The sequence below is a fragment of the Syngnathus typhle genome, unplaced genomic scaffold (assembly GCF_033458585.1).
Source record: "Syngnathus typhle isolate RoL2023-S1 ecotype Sweden unplaced genomic scaffold, RoL_Styp_1.0 HiC_scaffold_54, whole genome shotgun sequence".
NCBI lineage: Eukaryota > Metazoa > Chordata > Actinopteri > Syngnathiformes > Syngnathidae > Syngnathus > Syngnathus typhle.
Genome location: NW_026871960.1, coordinates 106555 through 121776, shown reverse-complemented (window position 1 = coordinate 121776; position 15222 = coordinate 106555).

Here is a 15222-nt window from a genome sequence, read left to right as displayed (position 1 = left end):
TGCGCATTAAGAAATGACCACCTCCAACGTTTGGTTTATGTTTTATAAGCATTTTTAATTTTATTGCTTAAATCGCATTTTCTCGGCGAGCTGAGCACTTTTTCTGAATTGTGCCGCTCCCGTCACTCTGGTTAGGTTGGCATCGAAAAAAACGCTCTCGGGTGCTTTAGAGTGCCGAGTTATTCACTGCGCATGAAGAAATGACCACCTCCAACGTTTGGTTTATGTTTTATAAGCATTTTTAATTTTATTGCTTAAATCGCATTTTCTCGGTGAGCTGAGCACTTTTTCTGAATTGTGCCGCTCCCGTCACTCTGGTTAGGTTGGCATCGAAAAAAACGCTCTCGGGTGCTTTAGAGTGCCGAGTTATTCACTGCGCATGAAGAAATGACCACCTCCAACGTTTGGTTTATGTTTAATAAGCATTTTTAATTTTATTGCTTAAATCGAATTTTCTCGGCGAGCTGAGCACTTTTTCTGAATTGTGCCGCTCCCGTCACTCTGGTTAGGTTGGCATCGAAAAAAACGCTCTCGGGTGCTTTAGAGTGCCGAGTTATTCACTGCGCATGAAGAAATGACCACCTCCAACGTTTGGTTTATGTTTAATAAGCATTTTTAATTTTATTGCTTGAATCGCATTTTCTCGGCGAGCTGAGCACTTTTTCTGAATTGTGCCGCTCCCGTCACTCTGGTTAGGTTGGCATCGAAAAAAACGCTCTCGGGTGCTTTAGAGTGCCGAGTTTATCACTGCGCATGAAGAAATGACCACCTCCAACGTTTGGTTTATGTTTTATAAGCATTTTTAATTTTATTGCTTAAATCGCATTTTCTCGGCGAGCTGAGCGCTTTTTCTGAATTGTGCCGCTCCCGTCACTCTGGTTAGGTTGGCATCGAAAAAAACGCTCTCGGGTGCTTTAGAGTGCCGAGTTTATCACTGCGCATGAAGAAATGACCACCTCCAACGTTTGGTTTATGTTTTATAAGCATTTTTAATTTTATTGCTTAAATCGCATTTTCTCGGCGAGCTGAGCACTTTTTCTGAATTGTGCCGCTCCCGTCACTCTGGTTAGGTTGGCATCGAAAAAAACGCTCTCGGGTGCTTTAGAGTGCCGAGTTATTCACTGCGCATGAAGAAATGACCACCTCCAACGTTTGGTTTATGTTTAATAAGCATTTTTAATTTTATTGCTTGAATCGCATTTTCTCGGCGAGCTGAGCACTTTTTCTGAATTGTGCCGCTCCCGTCACTCTGGTTAGGTTGGCATCGAAAAAAACGCTCTCGGGTGCTTTAGAGTGCCGAGTTTATCACTGCGCATGAAGAAATGACCACCTCCAACGTTTGGTTTATGTTTAATAAGCATTTTTAATTTTATTGCTTAAATCGCATTTTCTCGGCGAGCTGAGCACTTTTTCTGAATTGTGCCGCTCCCGTCACTCTGGTTAGGTTGGCATCGAAAAAAACGCTCTCGGGTGCTTTAGAGTGCCGACTTAATCACTGCGCATGAAGAAATGACCATGCACCTCCAACGTTTGGTTTATGTTTTATAAGCATTTTTAATTTTATTGCTTAAATCGCATTTTCTCGGCGAGCTGAGCACTTTTTCTGAATTGTGCCGCTCCCGTCACTCTGGTTAGGTTGGCATCGAAAAAAACGCTCACGGGTGCTTTAGAGTGCCGAGTTTATTACTGCGCATTAAGAAATGACCACCTCCAACGTTTGGTTTATGTTTTATAAGCATTTTTAATTTTATTGCTTAAATCGCATTTTCTCGGCGAGCTGAGCACTTTTTCTGAATTGTGCCGCTCCCGTCACTCTGGTTAGGTTGGCATCGAAAAAAACGCTCTCGGGTGCTTTAGAGTGCTGAGTTATTCACTGCGCATGAAGAAATGACCACCTCCAACGTTTGGTTTATGTTTTATAAGCATTTTTAATTTTATTGCTTAAATCGCATTTTCTCGGCGAGCTGAGCACTTTTTCTGAATTGTGCCGCTCCCGTCACTCTGGTTAGGTTGGCATCGAAAAAAACGCTCTCGGGTGCTTTAGAGTGCCGAGTTTATCACTGCGCATGAAGAAATGACCACCTCCAACGTTTGGTTTATGTTTTATAAGCATTTTTAATTTTATTGCTTAAATCGCATTTTCTCGGCGAGCTGAGCGCTTTTTCTGAATTGTGCCGCTCCCGTCACTCTGGTTAGGTTGGCATCGAAAAAAACGCTCTCGGGTGCTTTAGAGTGCCGAGTTATTCACTGCGCATGAATAAATGACCACCTCCAACGTTTGGTTTATGTTTAATAAGCATTTTTAATTTTATTGCTTAAATCGCATTTTCTCGGCGAGCTGAGCGCTTTTTCTGAATTGTGCCGCTCCCGTCACTCTGGTTAGGTTGGCATCGAAAAAAACGCTCTCGGGTGCTTTAGAGTGCCGAGTTATTCACTGCGCATGAAGAAATGACCACCTCCAACGTTTGGTTTATGTTTAATAAGCATTTTTAATTTTATTGCTTAAATCGCATTTTCTCGGCGAGCTGAGCACTTTTTCTGAATTGTGCCGCTCCCGTCACTCTGGTTAGGTTGGCATCGAAAAAAACGCTCTCGGGTGCTTTAGAGTGCCGAGTTTATTACTGCGCATTAAGAATTGACCACCTCCAACGTTTGGTTTATGTTTTATAAGCATTTTTAATTTTATTGCTTAAATCGCATTTTCTCGGCGAGCTGAGCACTTTTTCTGAATTGTGCCGCTCCCGTCACTCTGGTTAGGTTGGCATCGAAAAAAACGCTCTCGGGTGCTTTAGAGTGCCGAGTTATTCACTACGCACGAAGAAATGACCACCTCCAACGTTTGGTTTATGTTTTATAAGCATTTTTAATTTTATTGCTTAAATCGCATTTTCTCGGCGAGCTGAGCGCTTTTTCTGAATTGTGCCGCTCCCGTCACTCTGGTTAGGTTGGCATCGAAAAAAACGCTCTCGGGTGCTTTAGAGTGCCGAGTTTATTACTGCGCATTAAGAAATGACCACGTTTGGTTTATGTTTTATAAGCATTTTTAATTTTATTGCTTAAATCGCATTTTCTCGGCGAGCTGAGCACTTTTTCTGAATTGTGCCGCTCCCGTCACTCTGGTTAGGTTGGCATCGAAAAAAACGCTCTCGGGTGCTTTAGAGTGCCGAGTTTATTACTGCGCATTAAGAAATGACCACCTCCAACGTTTGGTTTATGTTTTATAAGCATTTTTAATTTTATTGCTTAAATCGCATTTTCTCGGCGAGCTGAGCACTTTTTCTGAATTGTGCCGCTCCCGTCACTCTGGTTAGGTTGGCATCGAAAAAAACGCTCTCGGGTGCTTTAGAGTGCCGAGTTTATCACTGCGCATGAAGAAATGACCACCTCCAACGTTTGGTTTATGTTTTATAAGCATTTTTAAATTTATTGCTTAAATCGCATTTTCTCGGCGAGCTGAGCGCTTTTTCTGAATTGTGCCGCTCCCGTCACTCTGGTTAGGTTGGCATCGAAAAAAACGCTCTCGGGTGCTTTAGAGTGCCGAGTTATTCACTGCGCATGAAGAAATGACCACCTCCAACGTTTGGTTTATGTTTTATAAGCATTTTTAGTTTTATTGCTTAAATCGCATTTTCTCGGCGAGCTGAGCACTTTTTCTGAATTGTGCCGCTCCCGTCACTCTGGTTAGGTTGGCATCGAAAAAAACGCTCTCGGGTGCTTTAGAGTGCCGAGTTTATAATGCGCATGAAGAAATGACCACCTCCAACGTTTGGTTTATGTTTAATAAGCATTTTTAATTTTATTGCTTAAATCGCATTTTCTCGGCGAGCTGAGCACTTTTTCTGAATTGTGCCGCTCCCGTCACTCTGGTTAGGTTGGCATAAAAAAAAAACGCTCTCGGGTGCTTTAGAGTGCCGAGTTTATTACTGCGCATTAAGAAATGACCACCTCCAACGTTTGGTTTATGTTTTATAAGCATTTTTAATTTTATTGCTTAAATCGCATTTTCTCGGCGAGCTGAGCACTTTTTCTGAATTGTGCCGCTCCCGTCACTCTGGTTAGGTTGGCATCGAAAAAAACGCTCTCGGGTGCTTTAGAGTGCCGAGTTATTCACTGCGCATGAAGAAATGACCACCTCCAACGTTTGGTTTATGTTTTATAAGCATTTTTAATTTTATTGCTTAAATCGCATTTTCTCGGCGAGCTGAGCACTTTTTCTGAATTGTGCCGCTCCCGTCACTCTGGTTAGGTTGGCATCGAAAAAAACGCTCTCGGGTGCTTTAGAGTGCTGAGTTTATTACTGCGCATTAAGAAATGACCACCTCCAACGTTTGGTTTATGTTTTATAAGCATTTTTAATTTTATTGCTTAAATCGCATTTTCTCGGCGAGCTGAGCACTTTTTCTGAATTGTGCCGCTCCCGTCACTCTGGTTAGGTTGGCATCGAAAAAAACGCTCTCGGGTGCTTTAGAGTGCCGAGTTTATTACTGCGCATTAAGAAATGACCACCTCCAACGTTTGGTTTATGTTTTATAAGCATTTTTAATTTTATTGCTTAAATCGCATTTTCTCGGCGAGCTGAGCACTTTTTCTGAATTGTGCCGCTCCCGTCACTCTGGTTAGGTTGGCATCGAAAAAAACGCTCTCGGGTGCTTTAGAGTGCCGAGTTATTCACTGCGCATGAAGAAATGACCACCTCCAACGTTTGGTTTATGTTTAATAAGCATTTTTAATTTTATTGCTTGAATCGCATTTTCTCGGCGAGCTGAGCACTTTTTCTGAATTGTGCTGCTCCCGTCACTCTGGTTAGGTTGGCATCGAAAAAAACGCTCTCGGGTGCTTTAGAGTGCCGAGTTTATCACTGCGCATGAAGAAATGACCACCTCCAACGTTTGGTTTATGTTTTATAAGCATTTTTAGTTTTATTGCTTAAATCGCATTTTCTCGGCGAGCTGAGCACTTTTTCTGAATTGTGCCGCTCCCGTCACTCTGGTTAGGTTGGCATCGAAAAAAACGCTCTCGGGTGCTTTAGAGTGCCGAGTTTATTACTGCGCATTAAGAAATGACCACCTCCAACGTTTGGTTTATGTTTTATAAGCATTTTTAATTTTATTGCTTAAATCGCATTTTCTCGGCGAGCTGAGCACTTTTTCTGAATTGTGCCGCTCCCGTCACTCTGGTTAGGTTGGCATCGAAAAAAACGCTCTCGGGTGCTTTAGAGTGCCGAGTTTATCACTGTGCATGAAGAAATGACCACCTCCAACGTTTGGTTTATGTTTTATAAGCATTTTTAAATTTATTGCTTAAATCGCATTTTCTCGGCGAGCTGAGCGCTTTTTCTGAATTGTGCCGCTCCCGTCACTCTGGTTAGGTTGGCATCGAAAAAAACGCTCTCGGGTGCTTTAGAGTGCCGAGTTATTCACTGCGCATGAAGAAATGACCACCTCCAACGTTTGGTTTATGTTTTATAAGCATTTTTAGTTTTATTGCTTAAATCGCATTTTCTCGGCGAGCTGAGCACTTTTTCTGAATTGTGCCGCTCCCGTCACTCTGGTTAGGTTGGCATCGAAAAAAACGCTCTCGGGTGCTTTAGAGTGCCGAGTTTATCATGCGCATGAAGAAATGACCACCTCCAACGTTTGGTTTATGTTTAATAAGCATTTTTAATTTTATTGCTTAAATCGCATTTTCTCGGCGAGCTGAGCACTTTTTCTGAATTGTGCCGCTCCCGTCACTCTGGTTAGGTTGGCATCGAAAAAAACGCTCTCGGGTGCTTTAGAGTGCCGACTTTATCACTGCGCATGAAGAAATGACCACCTCCAACGTTTGGTTTATGTTTTATAAGCATTTTTAATTTTATTGCTTAAATCGCATTTTCTCGGCGAGCTGAGCACTTTTTCTGAATTGTGCCGCTCCCGTCACTCTGGTTAGGTTGGCATCGAAAAAAACGCTCACGGGTGCTTTAGAGTGCCGAGTTTATTACTGCGCATTAAGAAATGACCACCTCCAACGTTTGGTTTATGTTTTATAAGCATTTTTAATTTTATTGCTTAAATCGCATTTTCTCGGCGAGCTGAGCACTTTTTCTGAATTGTGCCGCTCCCGTCACTCTGGTTAGGTTGGCATCGAAAAAAACGCTCTCGGGTGCTTTAGAGTGCCGAGTTATTCACTGCGCATGAAGAAATGACCACCTCCAACGTTTGGTTTATGTTTTATAAGCATTTTTAATTTTATTGCTTAAATCGCATTTTCTCGGCGAGCTGAGCACTTTTTCTGAATTGTGCCGCTCCAGTCACTCTGGTTAGGTTGGCATCGAAAAAAACGCTCTCGGGTGCTTTAGAGTGCCGAGTTTATCACTGCGCATGAAGAAATGACCACCTCCAACGTTTGGTTTATGTTTTATAAGCATTTTTAATTTTATTGCTTAAATCGCATTTTCTCGGCGAGCTGAGCGCTTTTTCTGAATTGTGCCGCTCCCGTCACTCTGGTTAGGTTGGCATCGAAAAAAACGCTCTCGGGTGCTTTAGAGTGCCGAGTTTATCACTGCGCATGAAGAAATGACCACCTCCAACGTTTGGTTTATGTTTTATAAGCATTTTTAATTTTATTGCTTAAATCGCATTTTCTCGGCGAGCTGAGCGCTTTTTCTGAATTGTGCCGCTCCCGTCACTCTGGTTAGGTTGGCATCGAAAAAAACGCTCTCGGGTGCTTTAGAGTGCCGAGTTTATCACTGCGCATGAAGAAATGACCACCTCCAACGTTTGGTTTATGTTTTATAAGCATTTTTAATTTAATTGCTTAAATCGCATTTTCTCGGCGAGCTGAGCACTTTTTCTGAATTGTGCCGCTCCCGTCACTCTGGTTAGGTTGGCATCGAAAAAAACGCTCTCGGGTGCTTTAGAGTGCCGAGTTTATTACTGCGCATTAAGAAATGACCACCTCCAACGTTTGGTTTATGTTTTATAAGCATTTTTAATTTTATTGCTTAAATCGCATTTTCTCGGCGAGCTGAGCACTTTTTCTGAATTGTGCCGCTCCCGTCACTCTGGTTAGGTTGGCATCGAAAAAAACGCTATCGGCTGCTTTAGAGTGCCGAGTTATTCACTGCGCATGAAGAAATGACCACCTCCAACGTTTGGTTTATGTTTAATAAGCATTTTTAATTTTATTGCTTAAATCGCATTTTCTCGGCGAGCTGAGCACTTTTTCTGAATTGTGCCGCTCCCGTCACTCTGGTTAGGTTGGCATCGAAAAAAACGCTCTCGGGTGCTTTAGAGTGCCGAGTTTATTACTGCGCATTAAGAAATGACCACCTCCAACGTTTGGTTTATGTTTTATAAGCATTTTTAATTTTATTGCTTAAATCGCATTTTCTCGGCGAGCTGAGCACTTTTTCTGAATTGTGCCGCTCCCGTCACTCTGGTTAGATTGGCATCGAAAAAAACGCTCTCGGGTGCTTTAGAGTGCCGAGTTTATTACTGCGCATTAAGAAATGACCACCTCCAACGTTTGGTTTATGTTTTATAAGCATTTTTAATTTTATTGCTTAAATCGCATTTTCTCGGCGAGCTGAGCACTTTTCCTGAATTGTGCCGCTCCCGTCACTCTGGTTAGGTTGGCATCGAAAAAAACGCTCTCGGGTGCTTTAGAGTGCCGAGTTATTCACTGCGCATGAAGAAATGACCACCTCCAACGTTTGGTTTATGTTTAATAAGCATTTTTAATTTTATTGCTTGAATCGCATTTTCTCGGCGAGCTGAGCACTTTTTCTGAATTGTGCCGCTCCCGTCACTCTGGTTAGGTTGGCATCGAAAAAAACGCTCTCGGGTGCTTTAGAGTGCCGAGTTTATCACTGCGCATGAAGAAATGACCACCTCCAACGTTTGGTTTATGTTTTATAAGCATTTTTAATTTTATTGCTTAAATCGCATTTTCTCGGCGAGCTGAGCGCTTTTTCTGAATTGTGCCGCTCCCGTCACTCTGGTTAGGTTGGCATCGAAAAAAACGCTCTCGGGTGCTTTAGAGTGCCGAGTTTATCACTGCGCATGAAGAAATGACCACCTCCAACGTTTGGTTTATGTTTTATAAGCATTTTTAATTTTATTGCTTAAATCGCATTTTTTCGGCGAGCTGAGCACTTTTTCTGAATTGTGCCGCTCCCGTCACTCTGGTTAGGTTGGCATAAAAAAAAAACGCTCTCGGGTGCTTTAGAGTGCCGAGTTTATTACTGCGCATTAAGAAATGACCACCTCCAACGTTTGGTTTATGTTTTATAAGCATTTTTAATTTTATTGCTTAAATCGCATTTTCTCGGCGAGCTGAGCACTTTTTCTGAATTGTGCCGCTCCCGTCACTCTGGTTAGGTTGGCATCGAAAAAAACGCTCTCGGGTGCTTTAGAGTGCCGAGTTATTCACTGCGCATGAAGAAATGACCACCTCCAACGTTTGGTTTATGTTTTATAAGCATTTTTAATTTTATTGCTTAAATCGCATTTTCTCGGCGAGCTGAGCACTTTTTCTGAATTGTGCCGCTCCCGTCACTCTGGTTAGGTTGGCATCGAAAAAAACGCTCTCGGGTGCTTTAGAGTGCCGAGTTTATTACTGCGCATTAAGAAATGACCACCTCCAACGTTTGGTTTATGTTTTATAAGCATTTTTAATTTTATTGCTTAAATCGCATTTTCTCGGCGAGCTGAGCACTTTTTCTGAATTGTGCCGCTCCCGTCACTCTGGTTAGGTTGGCATCGAAAAAAACGCTCTCGGGTGCTTTAGAGTGCCGAGTTTATTACTGCGCATTAAGAAATGACCACCTCCAACGTTTGGTTTATGTTTTATAAGCATTTTTAATTTTATTGCTTAAATCGCATTTTCTCGGCGAGCTGAGCACTTTTTCTGAATTGTGCCGCTCCCGTCACTCTGGTTAGGTTGGCATCGAAAAAAACGCTCTCGGGTGCTTTAGAGTGCCGAGTTATTCACTGCGCATGAAGAAATGACCACCTCCAACGTTTGGTTTATGTTTAATAAGCATTTTTAATTTTATTGCTTGAATCGCATTTTCTCGGCGAGCTGAGCACTTTTTCTGAATTGTGCTGCTCCCGTCACTCTGGTTAGGTTGGCATCGAAAAAAACGCTCTCGGGTGCTTTAGAGTGCCGAGTTTATCACTGCGCATGAAGAAATGACCACCTCCAACGTTTGGTTTATGTTTTATAAGCATTTTTAATTTTATTGCTTAAATCGCATTTTCTCGGCGAGCTGAGCGCTTTTTCTGAATTGTGCCGCTCCCGTCACTCTGGTTAGGTTGGCATCGAAAAAAACGCTCTCAGGTGCTTTAGAGTGCCGAGTTTATCACTGCGCATGAAGAAATGACCACCTCCAACGTTTGGTTTATGTTTTATAAGCATTTTTAATTTTATTGCTTAAATCGCATTTTCTCGGCGAGCTGAGCACTTTTTCTGAATTGTGCCGCTCCCGTCACTCTGGTTAGGTTGGCATCGAAAAAAACGCTCTCGGGTGCTTTAGAGTGCCGAGTTTATCACTGCGCATGAAGAAATGACCACCTCCAACGTTTGGTTTATGTTTTATAAGCATTTTTAAATTTATTGCTTAAATCGCATTTTCTCGGCGAGCTGAGCGCTTTTTCTGAATTGTGCCGCTCCCGTCACTCTGGTTAGGTTGGCATCGAAAAGAACGCTCTCGGGTGCTTTAGAGTGCCGAGTTATTCACTGCGCATGAAGAAATGACCACCTCCAACGTTTGGTTTATGTTTTATAAGCATTTTTAGTTTTATTGCTTAAATCGCATTTTCTCGGCGAGCTGAGCACTTTTTCTGAATTGTGCCGCTCCCGTCACTCTGGTTAGGTTGGCATCGAAAAAAACGCTCTCGGGTGCTTTAGAGTGCCGAGTTTATCACTGCGCATGAAGAAATGACCACCTCCAACGTTTGGTTTATGTTTAATAAGCATTTTTAATTTTATTGCTTAAATCGCATTTTCTCGGCGAGCTGAGCACTTTTTCTGAATTGTGCTGCTCCCGTCACTCTGGTTAGGTTGGCATCGAAAAAAACGCTCTCGGGTGCTTTAGAGTGCCGAGTTTATCACTGCGCATGAAGAAATGACCACCTCCAACGTTTGGTTTATGTTTAATAAGCATTTTTAATTTTATTGCTTAAATCGCATTTTCTCGGCGAGCTGAGCACTTTTTCTGAATTGTGCCGCTCCCGTCACTCTGGTTAGGTTGGCATCGAAAAAAACGCTCTCGGGTGCTTTAGAGTGCCGACTTTATCACTGCGCATTAAGAAATGACCACCTCCAACGTTTGGTTTATGTTTTATAAGCATTTTTAATTTTATTGCTTAAATCGCATTTTCTCGGCGAGCTGAGCACTTTTTCTGAATTGTGCCGCTCCCGTCACTCTGGTTAGGTTGGCATCGAAAAAAACGCTCACGGGTGCTTTAGAGTGCCGAGTTATTCACTGCGCATGAAGAAATGACCACCTCCAACGTTTGGTTTATGTTTTATAAGCATTTTTAATTTTATTGCTTAAATCGCATTTTCTCGGCGAGCTGAGCACTTTTTCTGAATTGTGCCGCTCCCGTCACTCTGGTTAGGTTGGCATCGAAAAAAACGCTCTCGGGTGCTTTAGAGTGCCGAGTTTATCACTGCGCATGAAGAAATGACCACCTCCAACGTTTGGTTTATGTTTTATAAGCATTTTTAATTTTATTGCTTAAATCGCATATTCTCGGCGAGCTGAGCACTTTTTCTGAATTGTGCCGCTCCCGTCACTCTGGTTAGGTTGGCATCGAAAAAAACGCTCTCGGGTGCTTTAGAGTGCCGAGTTTATTACTGCGCATTAAGAAATGACCACCTCCAACGTTTGGTTTATGTTTTATAAGCATTTTTAATTTTATTGCTTAAATCGCATTTTCTCGGCGAGCTGAGCACTTTTTCTGAATTGTGCCGCTCCCGTCACTCTGGTTAGGTTGGCATCGAAAAAAACGCTCTCGGGTGCTTTAGAGTGCCGAGTTTATTACTGCGCATTAAGAAATGACCACCTCCAACGTTTGGTTTATGTTTTATAAGCATTTTTAATTTTATTGCTTAAATCGCATTTTCTCGGCGAGCTGAGCACTTTTTCTGAATTGTGCCGCTCCCGTCACTCTGGTTAGGTTGGCATCGAAAAAAACGCTCTCGGGTGCTTTAGAGTGCCGAGTTATTCACTGCGCATGAAGAAATGACCACCTCCAACGTTTGGTTTATGTTTAATAAGCATTTTTAATTTTATTGCTTGAATCGCATTTTCTCGGCGAGCTGAGCACTTTTTCTGAATTGTGCTGCTCCCGTCACTCTGGTTAGGTTGGCATCGAAAAAAACGCTCTCGGGTGCTTTAGAGTGCCGAGTTTATCACTGCGCATGAAGAAATGACCACCTCCAACGTTTGGTTTATGTTTTATAAGCATTTTTAATTTTATTGCTTAAATCGCATTTTCTCGGCGAGCTGAGCGCTTTTTCTGAATTGTGCCGCTCCCGTCACTCTGGTTAGGTTGGCATCGAAAAAAACGCTCTCAGGTGCTTTAGAGTGCCGAGTTTATCACTGCGCATGAAGAAATGACCACCTCCAACGTTTGGTTTATGTTTTATAAGCATTTTTAATTTTATTGCTTAAATCGCATTTTCTCGGCGAGCTGAGCACTTTTTCTGAATTGTGCCGCTCCCGTCACTCTGGTTAGGTTGGCATCGAAAAAAACGCTCTCGGGTGCTTTAGAGTGCCGAGTTTATCACTGCGCATGAAGAAATGACCACCTCCAACGTTTGGTTTATGTTTTATAAGCATTTTTAAATTTATTGCTTAAATCGCATTTTCTCGGCGAGCTGAGCGCTTTTTCTGAATTGTGCCGCTCCCGTCACTCTGGTTAGGTTGGCATCGAAAAGAACGCTCTCGGGTGCTTTAGAGTGCCGAGTTATTCACTGCGCATGAAGAAATGACCACCTCCAACGTTTGGTTTATGTTTTATAAGCATTTTTAGTTTTATTGCTTAAATCGCATTTTCTCGGCGAGCTGAGCACTTTTTCTGAATTGTGCCGCTCCCGTCACTCTGGTTAGGTTGGCATCGAAAAAAACGCTCTCGGGTGCTTTAGAGTGCCGAGTTTATCACTGCGCATGAAGAAATGACCACCTCCAACGTTTGGTTTATGTTTAATAAGCATTTTTAATTTTATTGCTTAAATCGCATTTTCTCGGCGAGCTGAGCACTTTTTCTGAATTGTGCTGCTCCCGTCACTCTGGTTAGGTTGGCATCGAAAAAAACGCTCTCGGGTGCTTTAGAGTGCCGAGTTTATCACTGCGCATGAAGAAATGACCACCTCCAACGTTTGGTTTATGTTTAATAAGCATTTTTAATTTTATTGCTTAAATCGCATTTTCTCGGCGAGCTGAGCACTTTTTCTGAATTGTGCCGCTCCCGTCACTCTGGTTAGGTTGGCATCGAAAAAAACGCTCTCGGGTGCTTTAGAGTGCCGACTTTATCACTGCGCATTAAGAAATGACCACCTCCAACGTTTGGTTTATGTTTTATAAGCATTTTTAATTTTATTGCTTAAATCGCATTTTCTCGGCGAGCTGAGCACTTTTTCTGAATTGTGCCGCTCCCGTCACTCTGGTTAGGTTGGCATCGAAAAAAACGCTCACGGGTGCTTTAGAGTGCCGAGTTATTCACTGCGCATGAAGAAATGACCACCTCCAACGTTTGGTTTATGTTTTATAAGCATTTTTAATTTTATTGCTTAAATCGCATTTTCTCGGCGAGCTGAGCACTTTTTCTGAATTGTGCCGCTCCCGTCACTCTGGTTAGGTTGGCATCGAAAAAAACGCTCACGGGTGCTTTAGAGTGCCGAGTTATTCACTGCGCATGAAGAAATGACCACCTCCAACGTTTGGTTTATGTTTTATAAGCATTTTTAATTTTATTGCTTAAATCGCATTTTCTCGGCGAGCTGAGCACTTTTTCTGAATTGTGCCGCTCCCGTCACTCTGGTTAGGTTGGCATCGAAAAAAACGCTCTCGGGTGCTTTAGAGTGCCGAGTTTATCACTGCGCATGAAGAAATGACCACCTCCAACGTTTGGTTTATGTTTTATAAGCATTTTTAATTTTATTGCTTAAATCGCATATTCTCGGCGAGCTGAGCACTTTTTCTGAATTGTGCCGCTCCCGTCACTCTGGTTAGGTTGGCATCGAAAAAAACGCTCTCGGGTGCTTTAGAGTGCCGAGTTTATTACTGCGCATTAAGAAATGACCACCTCCAACGTTTGGTTTATGTTTTATAAGCATTTTTAATTTTATTGCTTAAATCGCATTTTCTCGGCGAGCTGAGCACTTTTTCTGAATTGTGCCGCTCCCGTCACTCTGGTTAGGTTGGCATCGAAAAAAACGCTCTCGGGTGCTTTAGAGTGCCGAGTTATTCACTGCGCATGAAGAAATGACCACCTCCAACGTTTGGTTTATGTTTAATAAGCATTTTTAATTTTATTGCTTAAATCGCATTTTCTCGGCGAGCTGAGCACTTTTTCTGAATTGTGCCGCTCCCGTCACTCTGGTTAGGTTGGCATCGAAAAAAACGCTCTCGGGTGCTTTAGAGTGCCGAGTTTATTACTGCGCATTAAGAAATGACCACCTCCAACGTTTGGTTTATGTTTTATAAGCATTTTTAATTTTATTGCTTAAATCGCATTTTCTCGGCGAGCTGAGCACTTTTTCTGAATTGTGCCGCTCCCGTCACTCTGGTTAGGTTGGCATCGAAAAAAACGCTCTCGGGTGCTTTAGAGTGCCGAGTTTATCACTGCGCATGAAGAAATGACCACCTCCAACGTTTGGTTTATGTTTTATAAGCATTTTTAATTTTATTGCTTAAATCGCATTTTCTCGGCGAGCTGAGCGCTTTTTCTGAATTGTGCCGCTCCCGTCACTCTGGTTAGGTTGGCATCGAAAAAAACGCTCTCGGGTGCTTTAGAGTGCCGAGTTTATCACTGCGCATGAAGAAATGACCACCTCCAACGTTTGGTTTATGTTTTATAAGCATTTTTAATTTTATTGCTTAAATCGCATTTTCTCGGCGAGCTGAGCGCTTTTTCTGAATTGTGCCGCTCCCGTAACTCTGGTTAGGTTGGCATCGAAAAAAACGCTCTCGGGTGCTTTAGAGTGCCGAGTTTATCACTGCGCATGAAGAAATGACCACTTCCAACGTTTGGTTTATGTTTTATAAGCATTTTTAATTTTATTGCTTAAATCGCATTTTCTCGGCGAGCTGAGCACTTTTTCTGAATTGTGCCGCTCCCGTCACTCTGGTTAGGTTGGCATCGAAAAAAACGCTCTCGGGTGCTTTAGAGTGCCGAGTTTATTACTGCGCATTAAGAAATGACCACCTCCAACGTTTGGTTTATGTTTTATAAGCATTTTTAATTTTATTGCTTAAATCGCATTTTCTCGGCGAGCTGAGCACTTTTTCTGAATTGTGCCGCTCCCGTCACTCTGGTTAGGTTGGCATCGAAAAAAACGCTCTCGGGTGCTTTAGAGTGCCGAGTTATTCACTGCGCATGAAGAAATGACCACCTCCAACGTTTGGTTCATGTTTTATAAGCATTTTTAATTTTATTGCTTAAATCGCATTTTCTCGGCGAGCTGAGCACTTTTTCTGAATTGTGCCGCTCCCGTCACTCTGGTTAGGTTGGCATCGAAAAAAACGCTCTCGGGTGCTTTAGAGTGCCGAGTTTATCACTGCGCATGAAGAAATGACCACCTCCAACGTTTGGTTTATGTTTTATAAGCATTTTTAATTTTATTGCTTAAATCGCATTTTCTCGGCGAGCTGAGCGCTTTTTCTGAATTGTGCCGCTCCCGTCACTCTGGTTAGGTTGGCATCGAAAAAAACGCTCTCGGGTGCTTGAGAGTGCCGAGTTATTCACTGCGCATGAAGAAATGACCACCTCCAACGTTTGGTTTATGTTTAATAAGCATTTTTAATTTTATTGCTTAAATCGCATTTTCTCGGCGAGCTGAGCGCTTTTTCTGAATTGTGCCGCTCCCGTCACTCTGGTTAGGTTGGCATCGAAAAAAACGCTCTCGGGTGCTTTAGAGTGCCGAGTTATTCACTGCGCATGAAGAAATGACCACCTCCAACGTTTGGTTTATGTTTAATAAGCATTTTTAATTTTATTGCTTAAATCGCAT